Source organism: Labeo rohita, chromosome 15, assembly GCF_022985175.1.
Source record: "Labeo rohita strain BAU-BD-2019 chromosome 15, IGBB_LRoh.1.0, whole genome shotgun sequence".
NCBI lineage: Eukaryota > Metazoa > Chordata > Actinopteri > Cypriniformes > Cyprinidae > Labeo > Labeo rohita.
Window position 1 is genome coordinate 3,388,400 of NC_066883.1, and position 17,632 is coordinate 3,406,031.

The following is a 17,632-nucleotide window of genomic DNA, read 5'->3' on the forward strand; positions in this document are numbered from 1 at the left end:
CTTCATGAGCCAAGTCAAGTTGCTGCTGTTGTCCCCGAGCCAAGCCAAGTCACAGTTGATCTTCATGAGCCAAGCCATGTTACAGCAGACCTTCATGAGTCATGTCAAGCCACAGCTGACCTTCATGAATCAAGTCAAGCCACGGCAGGCCTCTCTGAGTCAAGTCAAGCCACGGCAGGCCTCCCTGAGTCAAGTCAAGTCACGGCAGACCTCCCTGAGTCAAGTCAAGTCACGGCAGACCTCCCTGAGTCAAGTCAAGACTCAGCTGTGCTTCTAACGGAGCCTCTTCACGACATGGCTGCTAGTATGGAGCCTCGCCAAGCCACGGCCATCCTGCCAGAACCTCACCAGGTCCTGTCTGACCTTCCAAAGCCACGTCACATCTCAGCTGATCCTCTAAAGCCTCGTCACATCTCAGCTGACCTCCAAGAGCCTCGTCACGTCTCAGCTGATCTCCTAGAGCCTCGTCACATCTCAGCTGACCTCCAAGAGCCTCGTCACGTCTCAGCTGATCTCCTAGAGCCTCGTCATGTCTCAGCTGATCTCCAAGAGCCTCGTCACATCTCAGCTGATCTCCTAGAGCCTCTTCACATCTCAGCTGACCCCCCAGAGCCTTGTCCGTATCAGCTGACATCCCAGAGCCTCGTCAGGTCTTAGCCGCCTTTTCAAAGCCTCACCAAGTCTCATCTCAGCTGCCAAGCCACGCAGAGCCCACGTTCCCAAGCCACACAGAGCCCAGGCTTCCAAGCCACGTGTCCACAGTGTCCACACCCTCAAGACCAGCAGGTATTCCACTATCTACTGTGCTGCCTGTAATGGCTATCGCCATTTTAAGCATGTGGGCTACACGCTGTACTCCAGAGGCCTCGTCTGACCACAAGTCTGCTCCAGAGGCCTCGTCTGACCATGAGTCTGCTCCAGAGACCTTGTCTGTCCACGAGTTTGCGCCAATACCTCCTGAGGTGTCAGCATGTTCTGTAGAACCTCCAAAGGAGGTGGCATCCATTAATAAACTCACTGCCACGTCTGACCATGAATTTGCGCCACTGCCTACAGAGGTGTCAGCGAAAGCTGTAGAACCTCCCACGGAGGCGGCGTCCTTCCCTGAACTCACTACCATGTCTGACTATGAGTCTGTGCCAATGCCTCCGGAGATGGCGGCTCCGGCTGCAGAACCCCCTAAGGGAGCGGCGTCCTCCTACGAACTCTCTGCCCATCATGTCACAGCCAAGAAGGCCTATCATGAACTCTCTGCTCATCATGTCACAGCCAAGAAGGTCTATCATGAACTCTCCGCCCATCATGTCATGGCCAAGGAGGTCAATCATGAGCCCTGTGCACTGCTCTGGATGTCATTAGTTCCATTGTGGATATCTCTGCTCCTGTCTGCTCTGCTTGCTCTGTCTGTCCCGCTATGGCTCCCTGTTATGCCTGCTCTGCCTGCCTCGCCATGGTTCCCTGTTCTGCCTGCTCTGCCTGCCTCGCCATGGCTCCCTGCTTTGCCTGCTCTGCCTGCCCCGCCATGGCTTCCTGCTCTGCCTGCCCCGCCATGGCTGTCGGCTCTCCCTGCTCCACCATGGCTCCAGGCTCCTCCGAATCAAGCATGGTGGACTTCTGCTCCAGTGGTACACTATCTGCCATTGCTCCACGCCCCAGGCCCTCCAGTGTTCCACTGTCTGCCATTGCTCCACGGCCCAGGTTCTCCAAGGTTCCACTGTCTGCTACTGCTCCACGGCCCAGGCCCTCCAGTGTCCCACTGTCTGCCATTGCTCCACAGCCCAGGTCCTCTGAGGTTTCACTGTCTACCACTGTACCATGGCCCAGGTCCTCCAGGGTTCCACTGTCTGCCACAGCTCCACGGTCCAAGTCCTCCAAGGTTCCACTGTCTGCCACAGCTTCACGGTCCAGGTCCTTCAAGGTTCCACTGTCTGCCACAGCTCCACGGTCCAGGTCCTTCAAGGTTCCACTGTCTGCCACAGCTCCACGGTCCAGGTCCTCCAGGGTTCCAGTGTCTGCCACTGATCCTCGGTCCAGGTCCTCTAGTGCTTCACTGTCTGCCACTGCTCCATGGCCCAGGTCCTCCAGTGCTTCACTGTCTGCCACTGTTCCATGGCCCAGGTCCTCCAGTGCTTCACTGTCTGTCCCTGCTCCATGATCCAGGCCCACCTCCTCTGCATGGACCTGGCCCTCCGTCCCACCCCCTGTTTTGCCTCTGGGGGATTCTGTAACGCCACGCCAGCAGAGGGAGCCCTCACCCATGGACTGACTGTTACTGCTCCCTCTGCTGCTTCATTGGTTACTTCCTGTTTGGTGGCCATATAAGGAGGCCTAAACCAAACAGACCCTGCGAAGTATTGTTTTGCCTGTGCGGACTCTACCAAGCGTTCTTCCTATTTCATTGCCTTGTTTTGCTATTTTCACGGTTTTGTTTCTTGTCATAGTTTTGCCTTGTTTTTGCCATTGTTTTGTTCTGTTTCATTGCCATTGTTTTTGCCTAGTTTCATAGACTTGTTTATTTGTTACTTTTGGACTGCTCACTTGGACTTTGACCATCAGCTTGTTTATTTTGGATCTTGCTTTTGTCTTGCCTACGTGTTACTGTTTGTTTGGAGATCGACCCTGCCTGTCTTGACTACGCTGTGTTATAATAAAGCTCGCATCTGGATCTTACACGCTTCAAAAGAGTACCGTTACAGGAACCTAGGTGTGCTATTTGATAGCAATCTTTCCTTCGAAAACCACATCTCTAGCATTTGCAAAACTGCTTTTTTCCATCTCAAAAATATATCTAAATTATGACCTATGCTCTCAATGTCAAATGCTGAAACGTTAATTCATGTGTTTATGATCTCAAGGTTAGATTATTGTAATGCTTTACTGGGTGGTTGTTCTGCACGCTTAATAAACAAACTCCAGCTGGTCCAAAATGCAGCAGCTAGAGTTCTTATTAGAACCAGAAAGTATGACCATATTAGCCCAGTTCTGTCAACACTGCACTGGCTCCCTATTAAACATCGTATAGATTTTAAAATCTTGCTAATTTCTTATAAAGCCTTAAATGGTTTAGCTCCTCAGTACCTGAGCGAGCTCTTATTACATTATAGTCCCTCACGTCTACTGCGTTCTCAAAACTCTGGCAATTTAATAATACCTAGAATATCAAAATCAACAGCGGGCGGCAGATCATTTTCTTATCTAGCGCCCAAACTCTGGAACAATCTACCCAACACTGTTCGGGAAGCAGACACACTCTGTCAGTTTAAATGTAGATTAAAGACCCATCTCTTTAACCTGGCTTACACATAACACATCAACATGTACTCAGTGCATCGTAATGGCATCTACGCTAATATTAGTCTGTTTCTGTTTCTTTCTTGTTCCGAGGTCACCTTAACCACCAGATCCAGCCCGTATCCAGATCAGATGGTCATTGCAGTCCCCCGGATCCAGTCCGTACCCAGCCCAGACGGTGGATCAGCACCTAGAGATGACCTCTACAGCCCTGAACGTCAGCGGAGACCACATCGACTAGATGAGCCCCAGAGACGGATCCCCAGTGAAGACTTCGTCACCTAGACGGCCATTCTGTCACCGATGGAGTTTTGGTTCCTTGCCGCTGTAGCCTCTGGTTTGCTTAATTGGGGACACTTTTTCTTCAAATTATATTGTATACTATTTGAACTGAACTGAGCTAGATGATGACATCACTGAATCCAATGATGAACTGCCTTTACCTGAAAATTGAGTGTTTACTGTTGCCCTTTTGCATTATTGATGCACTATTTCCTATTTAATACTGTACAGCCGCTTTGTCACAATTGTGTATTGTTAAAAGCGGTATATAAATAATGGTGACTGATTAGCCTAGCCTAGTCTAGCGCAAGTTTATGCATTTTAAAAAATATTGCATTGTAAGTGAAGCTATCGACACTGTATGATGAATAAATCTCTTACCGCACACGTCTATGGCGTGGCTCCGACACGCCCACCGGAGATGATCATGATGATCTAGTGCTTGTGTTTACAACAGCTGCACCTCCACATGTGTTTCGACCCCCTGTACCACACACGTCTACGGCGCGGCTCCGACACGGCCACTGGAGCTGGGCGTGGCCACTCTACACAGCAAAATTGTATAGAGTTGTTGTATAGAGTTGTTTTTATGGTGTTAATTTTCCAGTGTTGAAAAGCGTTGATTCTGGTGTTGATATGATATGAACGACATGAACACTTGCAGTGTAAGTTTGTGTTCAGAGTCAGTGTTATTACAACGAGTTAATATAATTGATTCTAGTGATGAGTTGATCCTATTTCTGGTCCTCGAACATTATTTCCGTTTTGATTAATGGAGGATGACCGCAAGGAGCGGAGATGATCAAACACACATATAATATACTTTTAACCATTTAATTCTATAAAGTTTTATACTAAGTTTACAATTTTCAACATTTAGTATAATATTGCAAATTCTATAACATCAGAGAGCTAACATTATTTGTGTTTAGACGGCACGGCAGACCACCGTCACGAGCCAGAGACCAGCTAGCAAACTGTGGTAAGTTAAGAGGAGTTACTGCTGATTAGTTTGCACATTCTACACTATTTTAGACTTTGGGGTAAAAAAATTACACGATAAGTTCTGATATTCATTTAATGTTCTGTTCTTGTTCTGTTAACTTGAGCGAGCAGCAAACAGTTAGGCTATATTTTTGGCCGCGTATGAAAATAATCATTGTGCCTGATGTGACGTGCGCGATTCATATTCAAACGCTTTTGTACATTAAATTATATATCGTTTGAGGGATGACAAATGGATCTTCTGATTGTAAGTTAGCTGCTTGCTAGACATTATTTAATATTAACGACTATTTGCGTTTTTCCTGCCCAACAGCTGTCGTCATGCTGGTGAAAGTTCAGTATCAATGAGTGAAGAAATTTGTGGAACTGCTTAACGATCGTGCATCCCAAGTTTTTCTCAATGAAGGTAAGTACTACTGCTTAGAAACTGACTAATTAAAACCAGACATATAGCAACCATGTTTAAGCTGATACTAAAACGTCCACAGGGCTTGTTTCCAGGTTTCAAAGCTTTTTGATTTTTCTTCTAAATCATTAAGATTTTGCTTAATATGAAAAAAATAAATAAATGATGTCTGTATTTATTAAAATTACTTTTCAGTTAAAAGACCCAGATAATAATGTAGAATAGGACACAAATTGAAGGCATCTACATTTAAGTTGTCCAGAAGAAATTGTTTCTTGTGCACGCCTTTGTCTCCTCAAGGCTGGACTATTGTAACGCTCTTCTCATCGGGATCCCTAGCAAGAGCATCGCGAAACTCCAGCATATTCAGAATAGTGCTGCTAGGATCCTGACACCTGTTTGGAGTTTCTAACATATCACTGAATACTTCAATCATTGCATTGGCTCCCCATTTCTGCCCGGATTGAATACAAAGTTTCCTTACTTACACATCAGTGCATTCATGGCAATGCCCCAATTTATCTTAAAGAACTTCTCAATCTGCAGATTTCAGCACGTTCCCTTCGCTCCACAAACACTTATCGTCTCCTTCTCCGAATGACTAAGACTCGTACTATTGGGGATCGAGCCTTTTGTGCTGCTGCCCCTCGTCTGTGGAATGCCCTCCCTGAGTATTTGAGGGCTCCTCAAACAACTGATGTCTTTAAAAGGGGTTTAAAAACATTTCTTTTTAAAAAAGTTTTTAATGTTTAATTGTCGTGTTTAATTTGATGTTTTGCTGTTCATTGCATTTTCTGTAGCACTTTGAGATTTTCTTTAAAATGTGAAGTGCTTTATAAATAAAATGTATTATTATTATTATTATTATTATTATATTGTTTATGCTGGCATACCTGATGGTAAATATATTAATACTTAAATGTATAAACACTTCACACATTCCTTTAAGGCATTCATAATATGATAGTGTAAAAGATTTATCTGTAGGTCTGTATGAATTAAGCCTTGACATACATGAAACATGAAATTGTTTTGCTTTTCTCTCTTAGTCACCCACAAGATTCTCAACGCTCTGCACAAGTGCTCATTCTTTTGTTCTCTTCAGCTGACTATAAAGAGGCTAAATCAATAAGCGTTGGCCAGCAAAAGCTTTAGCATAGAAGCTAAGGCAAATGGGTATGTATGTTTTTGTCAACATTTGATTTGTCCGTGTAATAATTCCCTTCCATCATTTTACTAGTCTTAAGTTGTAACCTGTATTGTTGTCATGTTTAATCAGATTGTCCAAGATGCCCTGGAAAAACAGTCCAGTGATGATGAAGAAAATTAGAATGAGACAGACTTGTGCACTTCCATAAGGTAAAGCTCAATACTGTTGCAAAGTTTGTTTTTTGTTTTGATGAAAAGGTTAATTTACTGAAATCAAAGTAGTCATGTACTCACCCTCATGTCATTCCTAACACTTAAGGCTTTTGTTCATCTTCAAAACACAAATGTAATTATTTTTATGAAATCTGAGAGATTTCTGTCTCTTCATTGGCAAATACCATTATGATGCTTCAGAAAGTTCATAAAGAGATTGTAAAACTAATCCATGTGAATTGAGTGGTTTATTCTATATTTTCTGAAGAGACTTGATCACTTTCTATGATAAACAGATTGAATTTAGGCTTTTTATTCATATATAAACATTTATCAACTGAAACATCAGATATGGTAAATGGAAGCTCAAGCATGAGAACCAGTGAAATTCAATCTCGTATTATGCAGTATCGTTTGTGCTTTCACAGGAACCGTGTTTGCTGATTGCTGTTTGTGAATAAAAGCCTAATTTCAATCTGTTCATTATATGAGGTGACTGTTTCATCAAAAAATTTGGACTAATCTGCTCAATTCATATAAATTAGTTTTGCAATCTCTTTAAGAACTTTTTAAGCATCAAGGTGGTAGCTGTGTAGACTCGATGCATGGACAAAAAATTCTCAGTTTTCATGAAAGTATATTCACTTGTGTTTCAAAGATGAACAAAAGACCTTTGAGTGTGGAACAACATGAGGGTCAGTAAATATCAGAATTTTAAAGCACATTTCATCAAAAATTACTAGTGCCGCATTTTATGCGTTCATCAATGCACATAGTAAATATATTTTTTCCCCTCTCTTTTCTTTGTTTAATCTAATTTTTGTTTCTGCCGTTTACAGTCCTGGACCTGCACCAGTATTATAGGCCATCTCAGTCAGAGGGAGGACCATCAGCCGTACCTACTGGTATTGAGGAGGATCAAGGACACGATCACCTTATTCTATGTGGTCGTACAAGAACCTCATCCCTTCTGACGGAACCAGCTCCTTGAGTGCTATCGAACTCTAAGTCCACTTTGTGCTCAAACTGTTGTATCAGTAGGTCCTTGTCAATGTCTTTATCTTCCTGCTACACTCTACAACATTGATGTTGGTCATACCAGTGAGTTACCAAGAGTAAAGGAATTGCATCCAAAGCATTGACAATCTTTTGACAAAACATTTTTCAGTGCATCATGTATTTAGTTGAGAGTTGAGAGTGCATCTAACAGCCAGCATTTTGAAGTCCTACATGTCTTTTCATCTGTAGAGTTTTCATGGGTGTTATGATGGTGATTTTTTGTTTTATCTTTCTTATAAGTGTTTTTTCTAAGACATATCATTTTTGAAAATAAAGGATCAAACTGATACAACGTGTTTGCTGTTATTGAATGCACACATTATGTATTTTTAGTTAAACTGAATGCAGATTACATGTAATGATGAATCAGGATTTGTTTGAACACTATATTAGTGTGGAAATAACTCCCTTGGTGTTAAAGCTATTGACACTCCTAGTGTAATTTCAACACTAACGGTGTAAATGAGGGGAAAAACACAATAATAGTGTTATTAATTAACACTTACAGTGTTGTTTTAACTCTATGCAAGTGTTAAAAAGTAACACTATTTAAAGTGTTAGTTTAACTCGCTCTAGTGTGGACCTATATAAACACTGAAAAAAAAAAATTAATTTTAACTCTGAGAGTGTGAATTCAACACTTTCAATTTTGCTGTGTAGTCAGTGCTAGTGTTTATACCTGCCACGCCGCCGCTAGTTGAAGCATCCCAGAAGTGTCTCTCCGTGTTGCATAGCTAAAGTTAGGAATTGGAATTTGCTTAGGTGGGATTTATTTTAATGATATTCTGATGGACCGCATGTGTATGTATGTGACATACACATACATACACACCACACACTAACTAAAATTCGAAGTGAAAAAGCATAATAGGACCCCTTTAAGACTGGAGTAACAGCTGATGAAAGTTCTGCTTTGAATCACAGGAATAAATTATATTTTAAAGTATACTAAAATAAAAAACACTACTTTATATTGTAATAATATTTTGCAATATTACAGTTTTTTTCTGTATTTTTGATCAAATAAATGCAGCCGTGATGAGCATAAGAAACATCTTTACAAACCATTCAAAATCTTACTGATCCCAAACTTTTGAGTGCCAGTGTAGTGCTTTAGAAATAAAGGTGACTTGACAGGTACACAAAAGTGAATAAGTTTAACTCTGCATATTACAGATGGGCTAATGAAGAAGTAAAATACATATACTTTGGCTTTTATTTATAAGTTATCCCGGTGAGATTGTAGTGTTTTAGTGGTCAGTGCTCTTTAATAATTGACCTTTTTTTTCCCCTTCTCCTGCCCTGTTTCTTTCTCTCCCTGTGCTTCAGACAAATGCTTCCACCCCAGGTCTTTTGGCAAAACAGGAATAGACAAAAGTCTGACTTGGCCAGACAGAAAACAGCCGCTGCACTTGCATGATAACAGTATGAGTAAGAGAGAAGGCATTGACTGTGTAGTGTCCGGCCAAGAGAATTATGTCAACTACACAAAAGCCAGGGTTATCAGCAGCAGAAGTCTGGCCACGTGGCTGGTACAAGTGTCTGGACATTGAGCCCAGGTATAGAATGCGTGCTTCACATCAAAGCTGAGGTCAAGATGTCAGCATGCACTCTTTGCCTCTCTCCAAATCAATTATGTTTTACAGAGCAAATGCTGACAGTGCTCTGTTTATGTCAGGGATGTGGAGAGGCTTACTGGGCCGACATGAGCTGTCAACGGGCAAAACCTGCATACTGATAAGAAGCTAATGCAGGCTGTTCCCGTCACACGAGATCTCTGTTTATGAAATCTATAACTCTACTTACTGATTCATGTTAGTTATTATGTGAAATAGGTGGAAGAGGGGTCAGGACAGATATTAATTCTTCAGTTTCCATGTCTGAGCAGCTCTTTTTGAACATCAGTTGAATTATGACCTGTCATAGATGGTTTGAAGCTAAAGGCAAATCCAATAAGGTTCATTGTGTTCTAGCTGTTGTGCGGTATATTGCAGAATATGAAAATAACATCTGCCAAGTGACTCAGAGATGCTTGATGATCTGATAATCTGGCATGGAATATACAATGGTGGTTTGTAATAAGACCCTACATAAAACACCTGAAATCCTGTTTTATCATGGAGCTCCAGGCTCCATCAAACGCAATTAATCAACTTAAAAAATGTTGCACTGATTCATGTGTAGCTAATCTTGGGTATTTATGATATGAGCCAGTCATTCAATTTCATCAGCATGTATCATAACGTTAAAATAAAATAATGGATATTTTATCTATTTGACATATACTTTGACATATACATCTCTTTACTCTCTGATGGACATTTTTTATGTGTCCTGTCTGGAACTTTTGTTTTTTCAGTGAAGGGAAATGAAGAAAATGCTGATGGAGTCATGAGGGGGATGATAATTCCATCAACACCGCGTCAGAATGAATTGCGTTTGCCAGCACAATAAAAAGAAAACATGATAACGTAGAAAAAGTGCAAAATAAAGCCTATCAGCCTCAGACTCTGCAATGGCACACTATTAGCTACCATGTATTTATAATCTAATCCACATTATCTGATAGATAAATGATTCAGTTCTGTCATTCATGGCATGGTGCAGGGATGCAATTAAGGATAGCTTAGTGAGAAAAAAAAAAAAAAGAACACAAGAGTGTTTTGCAAACTGTTAGAATGGAACAAACATCCAAATTGCTCACAGAGTAATGTCAGAATGCAACAATTCATGCTTCATTTGTCATGTCTTTGTCTTGGACTATGTCTTAACGTTCAACTAAACCCCTTCCAGCAGAACAGCATCTTAAGCTGATAAATGAACACTTGTGGCTGGTGTTCAATATCAAAGTCTGGTCTCATCAGAAGCAGCACAATGCTCATTGTGGTACTGTTTTAATAACATAATTTCTCAAACAATACAAAAAGTAATGAAAATCCAAATAAAGCAAACAAAACAGATGAGCACTTTCAGTGGTTTATGAAAAACAGTAAAAAACATACTTCCCCCATGAGCTGATCCATCTTGTCTAAGATGTTTTCTATTTTTTCCTGAAAATCAGAACATGATGACTTTTACACAGAAGGTAAGTCTCCAAGTCACTGAAACATGAAATCCCAATAATAGCAGCAGAGTCAGTGTCTAATAAGACAAAGCAAAAGTAATTTTAGGGAAAATGTGCCTATTATTATTATTACACTATGATATTATTATTTTTTTGGGCAATTAATAGAATTATTGAATAACCACTGACAGACGAAGCAGAATCTCTGTAAAAGAGATTAATCTGAAATGTAAATGTTACAGAATGTAGACAGAATGATGGAGTTAATGGACTGTTTACAGCACTTAGCAAACTAGAAATCAGGCTGAAGTAGGAAGGTAATCCTTTTCCAGAGGTTTGTAGACAGAGATCACTGGAGACACGAAGGAAAGGAAGACACGCTGGAGAATAATCACTGGAGTTCAGGAAGTCAGGTAAATTGTCCACTTTGTATAAACTGGACTTGGGATCTGAGACCCTCCCTGAGCCAGATGTGGGAACAGCAGCTCTCCCTGGGCTTGGCTGGGGCTCTGAGGCCCTCCGTGGACCAGAAGTGGGAACAGTAGCCTTCTCTGGGCTTGATTCAGGAACTGAGGCCCTCCCTGGGCCAGACGTGGGAACACTAGCACTCCCTGGGCTTGACTTGGGAACTGTGGCCCTCCCTGGGCCGGACGTAAAAGCAGTGGCCCTCTCTGGGCTGGACTTGAGAACAGAAGCCCTCTCTGGGCTGGATGTAGGACAGGAGCCCTCTCTTTGGCTTGGACTTGGGAACTGGAGCCCTCTCTGGGCTGGATTTGGGAACAGAAGCCCTCTCTGGGCCGGATTTGGGAACAGGAGCCCTCTCTCGGCTGGATGTAGGAACAGGAGCACTCTCTGGGCCTGACCTGGGAACAGAGTCTCTCTCTGGGCTTGACTTGGGAACAGGAGCCCTTTCCAGGCTGGACATGGGGACAGGAACCCTATCTAAGTAGGACATAGGAGCAGGAGCCCTCTCTGGGCTGGACTTGGGAATAGGAGCCTTCACTGGTCTGGCTTTGGGATCAGGAGCCTTCTCCGGGCAGGACTTTGGAACGGGAGTCCTCTCTGGGCTGGAAGTGGGAACAGAGTCTCTATCTCGATCTCGGAACAGAGTCTCTATCGGGAGCCCTCTCTGGGCATAACTTGGGAACATAGTCTTTCTCTGGGCTTGATTTCGGAAGAGGAGCCCTCTCCGGGCAGGACTTAGGAACAGGAGCCCTCTCTGGGCTAAACATGGGAACAGGAGCCCTCTCCGGGCAGGAATTGAGAACAGGAGCCCTCTCTGGGCTAAACATGGGAACAGGAGCCCTCTCCGGGCAGGAATTGAGAACAGGAGCCCTCTCTGGACTGAATGTGGTAGCAGGAGCCCTCTCTGGGCTGGAGGGTAAGGCGGCCAGTAGGCTTGAGAGTGCAGCGGCTGGTGGGTTTGACTTTCAAGCAGCTGGCAGGCTTGAGTTTGGATCAGCTGGCTGTTATGGGCTGAGGAATAGGAAGAAGCTTTGGAGAACTTGGGGGTACCATGGGTTGGGCAGGTGGTCGGAGCCATTGGTGAAGTATTCGGGGGGTTCTGGCATGGGGTGAGCTGGGGAGACACGGCGTGTTCCAGAGAGGGTGAATGAGGAGACTTGAATTTTTTTAATTTATTTCTTCGACTTCAAAATCGGAACCGTTTAAATAAAGGTCACCTTTATTTATATACCGCCTTTAACAATACAGAATTGTGACAAAGCGGCTGTACAGTATTAAATAGGAAATAATAATACATCAATAATACAAAAGGGCAACAGTAAACTCTCAATTTTCAGGTAAAGGCAGTTCATCAGTGGATTCAATGATGTCATCATCTAGCTCAGTTCAGTTCAAATAGAATACAATATCGTGTGAAGAAAAAGTGTCCCCAACTAAGCAAGCCAGAGGCGACAGCGGCGACAGCGGCAAGGAACCAAAACTCCATCGGTGACAAATGGAGAAAAAAACCTTGGGAGAAACCAGGCTCAGTCGGGGGGCCAGTTCTCCTCTGGCCAGACGCAGAGGACTCATCTGGTTCCCGTGGTCTTGTGCCGACTGCCATCTAGGTGACTAGGTCTTCACTGGGGATCCGTCTCTGGGGCTCATCTAGTCGATGTGGTCTCCGCTGACATTCAGGGCTGTAGAGGTCGTCTCTAGGTGCTGATCCACCATCTGGGCTGGGTACGGACTGGATCCGGGGGACTGCAGTGACCATCTGATCTGGATACAGATTGGATCTGGTGGTTAAGGTGACCTTGGAATAAGAAAGAAACAGACTAATATTAGCGTAGATGCCATTCTTCTTATGATGCACTGAGTACATCGGGTGTTATGGGAAGTGTTTCCGGTTCCGGTTGACCTAATTAATACAGCCTAACAATCCTTTAATGGATTTAAATGATAGGAATATGTTGATGTGTTATGTGTAAGCAAGGTTAAAGAGATGGGTCTTTAATCTACATTTAAACTGACAGAGTGTGTATGCGTCCCTAACAGTGTTGGGTAGATTGTTCCAGAGTTTGGGCGCTAGATAAGAAAATGATCTGCCGCCCGCATTGATTTTGATATTCTAGGTATTATCAAACTGCCAGAGTTTTGAGAATGCAGTAGACGTGAGGGACTATAATGTGATAACACCTCACTCAGGTACTGAGGAGCTAAACCATTTAGGGCTTTATAAGAAATTAGTAAGATTTTTAAATCTATACAACATTTAATAGGGAGCCAGTGCAGTGTTGACAGAACCGGGCTAATATGGTCATACTTTCTGGTTCTAGTAAGAACTCTAGCTGCTGCATTTTGGACCAGCTGGAGTTTGTTTATTAAGCGTGCAGAACAACCACCCAATAAAGCATTACAATAATCTAACCTTGAGGTCATAAACACATGAATTAATGTTTCAGCATTTGACATTGAGAGCATAGGTCGCAATTTAGATATATTTTTGAGATGGAAAAATGCAGTTTTGCAAATACTATAGATGATGTTTTTTTTAAAGGAAAGATTGCTATCAAATAGCACACCTAGGTTCCTAACTGATGACAAAGAACTGACAGAACAGCCATCAGTATTAGACAGTGTTTTAGGTTATTACACGCAGAGGTTTTAGGTCCAATAATTAACACCTCTGCTTTTTTAGAATTTAGCAGTAAGAAATGACTTGTCATCCAGTTTTTTAACTCAACTACACAATCCGTTAGTTTTTCAAATTGGTATGTTTCACCGGGCCGTGAAGAAATATAGAGCTGAGTATCATCAGCATAACAGTGAAAGCTAACACCATATTTCCTGATGATATCTCCCAAGGACAACATGTAAAGCCTAAAAAGTAACGGCCCTAGTACTGAGCCTTGCCGTACTCCATACTGCACTTGCGATCGATATGATACCTCTTCATGTACTGCCATGAATGGATGGCGGTCAGATAAATACGATTTGAACCATGCCGATGCACTACCACTAATGCCAACATAATTTTCAAGTCTGTTCAAAATAATGTTGTGGTTAACAGTATCGAACGCAGCAGTAAGATCCAGTAGCACTAACAGAGAGATACAACCACGATCGGATGATAAGAGCAGATCATTTGTAACTCTAATAAGAGCAGTCTCAGTACTATGGTACGGTCTAAATAGATATCATTTTTCTGTAGGTAGGAAGATAATTGTGAGGATACAACCTTTTCTAATATCTTTGACAGAAAAGGGAGATTCGAGATTGGTCTGTAATTAATTAATTTGTTGGGGTCAAGTTGTGGTTTTTTAATGAGAGGCTTAATAGCAGCCAGTTTGAAGGTTTTGGGGACATATCCTAATGACAGTGATGAATTAATAATATTCAGAAGAGGATCTATGAGATCTGGAAGCAAGTATTTTAGTAGCCTAGATGGAATAGGGTCTAGCATACAAGTTGTTGGTTTAGATGATTTAACAAGTTTATACAATTCTTCCTCTCCTATAGTAGAGAATGAGTGGAATTGTTCCCCAGGAGATCTATAGCGCACTATCTGATGCGATACTGTAACTGACGGCTACATGGTGACAATTTTGTCTCTAATAGTATCGATCTTGGAGGTAAACTAGTTCATAAAGACATTACTGCTATGCTGAGGGGCACAGTCAGTGCCTGTTGGTTCTTTATTTTTTGTTAACTTAGCCACTGTACTGAATAAATACCTAGGGTTATGTTTGTTGAGAGTCGAAAAGTAATCAGATCTTGCAGTTTTTAACGCTTTTCTATACAATAGGGTACAGTCACGCCAAGCAGTACGAAAAACCTCTAGTTTTGTTTTCCTCCAGCTGCGCTCCATTTTCCGGGCTGCTCTCTTTAGGGCACGAGTGTGCTCGTTATACCACGGGGTCGGACTGTTTTCCTTAATCTTTCTTAGGCGCAGATGAGCGACCATATCTAGAGTCCTAGAAAAGAGAGAGTCAATAGTTTCTATCATACTTGTAATAAGTATTATATTGAATTGTATTGAATTGACAGTTTTCGTTATTTGGAGTATACAAGAGACTAGATAATGATCAGAGATATCATCACTTTGCTGCAGAATCTCAAAGGCATTGACATCAATTCCATGTGATAGTATTAAGTCTAGAATATGATTTCGACAGTGAGTGGGACCTGACACGTGTTGTCTAACTCCAATAGAGTTCATAATGTCTATAAATGCTGCTCCCAGTGCATCATTTTCAGTATCAACATGGATGTTAAAGTCACCTACTATTAAGACCTTATCTGTAGCCAACACTAACTCAGATGGAAAATCAGCGAATTCTTTAAGAAAATCTGTATGGTGCCCTGGTGGCCAGTATACAGTAGCAAGTACAAACGTCATGGGGGATTTATCATTAACACTTGTTCCTCTGGATAATGTTACATGAAGCACCATTACTTCAAACGAGTTATACTTGAAGCCCGCTCTCTGAGAAACACTGAAAATATTGCTATAAATTGTAGAAACACCTCCCCCTTTACCTTTTAGACATGGCTCATGTTTATAACAGTAATCATGAGGGGTAGACTCATTTAAGATAATGTAATCATCTGGTTTTAGCCAGGTTTCTGTCAAACAGAGCACATCTAGGTTATGATCAATGATCATATCATTTACAAACAGCGCTTTCGTAGAAAGGGACCTGATATTCAATAAGCCAAGTTTTATCATTTGTTTCTCTGTATTATGTACATTTTTTATTTGTTAAACGTCGATTAGATTGTTACTCTTAAATTGGTTTGGACGTCTTTTGTATTGTCTAGCTCGGGGAACAGACACAGTCTCTATAGCATGATATCTAGGTGAAAAGGTCTCTATGTGCTGAGAAATAACTGATTTCGGTGACGTGAGGTGGCTAGCAGGTAACTCGCGGTTATGGAATAAAATCGAACGATTGGATTAGTTTGATGGATAATATCAGAAATCTGGTGGGAATAAAGCTATATTTTATCACTTCAAACAACAGAAAGTAATAGTAAGATAGAGATTTCTACAGAAAAACGAAGCTCCAGGGAGCTACAAACACACACCACTCTGCAGCACGGGAAACAGCGACGAGAAAATGACGAGATTAATCAGCTCAATCAGGGGAAAAGTACACATGGGGAGATAGCAGCGGATCGTATCGTCGTCCAACCCCAGCTGGAAACACGCAACAAGTGTGGCATCGTGCCAGCTCACCCGGTTGGAAAGCTTCCGTCCACCCTGCTGCAAACATCACAGCCTGTCCTCAGCCTCTGTCATCTTGTTCTGGTCCAGTGTTCTGTTACACTTGCAAAGGTAGGGAACGAGGAGACACAGGACCAACGGGAATACAGGGCAGGCAGGAACACTGGACGAAGAACCCAGGAACAAAATACTCTTTAAATACAGGGATTCAGTACTCAACCAGTCGGACTGGGAAAAGAGCAAACTCTACCTAACGCAGGGGATCTCTTTTCTTGGTATGGAGTTGGATTTGGTCAAACAGACAGCACACCTCACGGAGGAATGTTGATGTTGAACTGCTTGATTATGTTCAAGAGCAGGGCGCAGGTCCCACTGAAACAGCTTCTGAGGCTCCTGGGGCATATGACAGCTGCAGTGGCAGTCACACCGCTGGGGCTGCTTCATATGAGACAGCTTCAACACTGGATCCATGGCCGAGTCCCGAGGTGGGCGTGTAAGCATAACACTCACTGGGTCCAAGTTACACCGGCCTGCCACCAAACCTTTACCCCTTGGTCAGACCTTGCTTTCTCTGGGCAGGAGGGCCCCTAGAACAGGTCTCCAGGCATGCTGTGGTTTACACGGATGCCTCTATCACCGGCTGGGGGGCCACTTATGGTGGGCATGCAGTGTTGGGGGTATGGACGAGCCCCCAACTCCACTGGCACATCAATTACCTAGAGTTGTTAGCAGTACGCTTTTCCTTGAACCATCTCAAAGGATGCTTACGAGGCAAGCATGTGCTGGTTCACATGATCAACACTATGACCATTGCGTACATCAACCGACAAGGTGGTCGCATATTGCAACTCGCCCGCCACCTCCTACTCTGGAGTCTGAAGCATCTGAGGTCGCTTTGTGCCGTTCATATTCTGGGTCTGCACAACCATATGGCCGATGATCAGTCACAAGCTGCATCCTAACATACTGAAAAACCACACTGCTCAATTTAAATAGTCCATAGTACAATCTGTGCCATTGTGTGATATTATCCCAAGTACACGTGAATTGGAAAGCAAAGTACAAAACTCAGTTTAACCTACATAATAAATTATACTCTGGTATCCAAAATATATCGCAAATACGGAAACATTTGGATTTGTGCAAAATGACTTGGGTTCGTGAGCCCAACATTGGTTTTCATTTCAGTTTCGCTTTAAATTAATTTGTTTTTGTTTTTTTAGCTTTAGCTTCTTATATTTTCATTCTTTTTCTGTTCTGAGTTCTATTCTATCACTAAATTTAAATTTGTTGTGGAGTGAGGGGAACTAAAATAGCATAGGCTATATCCCAGTTATGTTTATAGTGTTTATAATGTTTGTAAACATTTCACTTTATTCACTGGTATATTTCTGAATGTAATAATAAAATGCAGCTTCTCTCTCTCTCTCTCTCTCTCTCAGAAACATAATTTTGTTTTATATGTGTATACAGCCTATTTTTAACCATG

The 17,632-nt window shown here is 42.4% G+C and overlaps 1 long non-coding RNA gene across 1 annotated transcript; it reads left to right on the plus strand.

Annotated features, from left to right (window-relative positions):
- The first annotated feature begins 6,122 nt into the window (after positions 1–6,122).
- LOC127177145 (uncharacterized) lies at positions 6,123–7,272 on the plus strand. Its single transcript, XR_007829191.1, has 3 exons — positions 6,123–6,160; positions 6,264–6,343; positions 7,186–7,272. It is a non-coding gene; the product is annotated as an uncharacterized LOC127177145 (long non-coding RNA).
- The last annotated feature ends 10,360 nt before the right edge of the window (positions 7,273–17,632 follow it).